This window comes from Nicotiana tomentosiformis, chromosome 5 (assembly GCF_000390325.3).
Source record: "Nicotiana tomentosiformis chromosome 5, ASM39032v3, whole genome shotgun sequence".
In the NCBI taxonomy this organism is placed as follows: Eukaryota; Viridiplantae; Streptophyta; class Magnoliopsida; order Solanales; family Solanaceae; genus Nicotiana; species Nicotiana tomentosiformis.
Window position 1 is genome coordinate 17,280,429 of NC_090816.1, and position 3,087 is coordinate 17,283,515.

Consider the following 3,087-nt stretch of genomic DNA (forward strand, 5'->3'; position numbering starts at 1 on the left):
TATAGCATTAGAAAAAGAATTAAACATGTTAAAAGCACTATATGAAAACAAGCAAAGAGAGAAAAATAAAGAAATAGAATTAACAGATGAGATAAATAAATTTAAACAAATATTACAACCAGAAGAAATTCCCAGAATTGATGAAATAGATAGAATTGAAGAAATAGATAACAATATAAATGACCAAAAGTCAGAATCAAGTGAAATAAGTGAAACATATACAGAACTTTTAGAAAATATAAAAAAAATAAAAAATGTAGAAATAAATACAGGAGATGTAGATATGGATGAAAAACCTAATACATCAGGTGTAAAAAATCCAAAAGGATTATACCCAAATTATTATACAGCTAACTATGAACAACATGATAGAAATAATACACTATGAGATAGTAGACTAAATAGGAAATGGACACCAAAACCAATATCTGAACAATATAACTTTTTAGATTTAGATTGCGTAGCAGATATAAATAAAACAATCCAACTATGGATAGGATATTTATCTAAACAATTGGTAGATAATAAAATAGGAATGGCAGAAACACCAGGATATATAGAAAGAACACTCATAGGAACAGTAAAATTATGGTTGCACAATTTAACAAAAGAAAGTATAGATACCTTAAGAAGTAATAAAAAATTTAATGGTGAAATAGCAACAATAAATATAGAAATATTATACAAATATGAAATAGCCATAAGAAACGAATTTAGTAGTATGACTACAGAAATTGAAGAACAAAATAAGGAAAAATAAATAAATAGAAATCTAATAACAAAATTAGCAATATGTAATATGTGCTATATAGACGAATATACTTGTGCATTTAGAGAATATTACTATAAAGGAACATATAATACAGAAGAAAGTAAAGAAATAAGAAAATTATATTTCACAAAATTACCAGAACCTTTTAATTCTAAAATAATAAAAGATTGGAATGAAGCAGGATTAACAGATACTTTAGGATCTAGAATAAAATTTCTACAACAATGGTTTATACAAATATGTGAAAAATATAAAGAAGAAACAAAAATAGAAAAAACATTAATAAAAAACTTAAGATGTTGTAAAAATAAAACAGCACCACAATTCGGATGTACAGATACAGATAAATATAATAAAAAATGGAAAACAAAGAAATATAATAAATATAAGTCAAAATATAAAAATAAAAAACCAAGAAAAAGATATTATGTAAAAAATTATCAGGCTAAAAGACCATTTAGACCAAAAAAGAAACTAACAGAATGTACTTGTTATAACTGTGGAAAATTAGGACATATAGCTAAAGACTGTAAAGCACCTAGGAACCTAAAGAAAAAGCAAATAACCGAAATCATAATTAATGATGAAGAATATATGCAGATGGAATATATAGATTATGAACTAGATAGTGAAGATAGTGTATATGAAATATCAGATATAGAAGATGAAATAGAAGATGAAATAATTAAAGAAGATGATGAAACCTAATGACTGAAAAAGAAATAGAAGTAATAACACGAGAAGAATATAAGGATGAAGAATCCTCAGAACAAAAAATTATATTTGATAATAATATATTTGAACAAATAAAAGGAAAAGAATTAGACCTCAGTGTCGAAAAAATATTTGAAGTACCTACAATAAAAAATTGGTTCAAAAGACAAAAAGAAGAATACTACGTGGTTAGCCAAAAAGAACATATAATTGACTGTAAATATACAAAAGGAAAAGCCAAAATACCAATAATAAACAAAAGAATAATAAATAAAGAAATACAAGATATAAAGGCAAAAAACCCAATTAAATATGTACACCTAGGAGGAACTGAAATATTAATAAAAGCATGTTTTAGGGAAGGAATAGATACCCCTATAGAAATATATTTAGCAGATGATAGAATAATCCAACCTATAGAAAAAAGCATAATAAGTGCAATAAAAGGAAATCTTATATATCAAAAATTTAAATTCATAATAAGTGCCAATTATTCAATAGCAATAAACGATAAGAATATAGATAAATCATTAGTATTATACTGGAAAATATCAGGAATAGAATTAACACCTGGAAGTAAAATATTTACAGCTAGATGTAAAAATTTATACGTACTAACAACAAAACATAAAATAGCAGCAAAAAATAAAATTAATAAAATCAAAATAGAAAACCCGTTTGAAAGAATAGTTACAGTTATTGACAATAATGAATATAGCTATAAAAGGATAATAGACGTAGAGATTAAAAGGAATATGCTTAGCAAATCATATGATAAAATGAACACCTACTTAATAGATGACGATCTTAGTTATAAAATACTTATACTATATATTTTTAGTGGCCTTTCTTTATTTTTAGTATCCTTTCTATTTTTGTTTAATTTCATTTATAATTCAGTCAGATGTAAAAGCTTTTTCATAATATTCTTTTTGTAGTGAAATTAGTCTAATTATTTCTTTTAAGCTTTCTAATATATATTCTATATATTCCATATCTTGGGTTCTTTGATATTCTTCTATATTAGTTTTTACTAGATTTGTTAGTAATTTTATACTGTCGGTAGTTTGTTGCCAATATTGTAGGTATATATTGTTCATTATGTGTTATCGAAATATAAATCTAGTTCATATAAATCTATTTCTGGTATAATTAATTCTGTCCAATTCTGGTCCATTATTTCTGTTATTTCAAAGGTGAGTAATTTTTCATAGATTATTCTTCTTACATCATTATTAATATCTTTCAGTATATATAGTATAAGTATTTTATAACTAAGATCGTCATCTATTAAGTAGGTGTTCATTTTATCATATGATTTGCTAAGCATATTCCTTTTAATCTCTATGTCTATTATCCTTATTCATCATATTATAATAAGTTATTTTAATTATCTTTTCTGGTCACTACCATGATTTTCTGCTTCAATCAGTTACCCTAACAGCGCTTCAACTTTGTTTACTCCCCTAAACGGCCTCTCTGCCTACCGGTTTCAGCCTTAGGATGCATAGTCTGGGCTTACTTATTCTTAGCATATTTTCATGGCAAACTTACTCAAGATGATTTCTATAACAGTACTATTATATGATGGATAATTATAA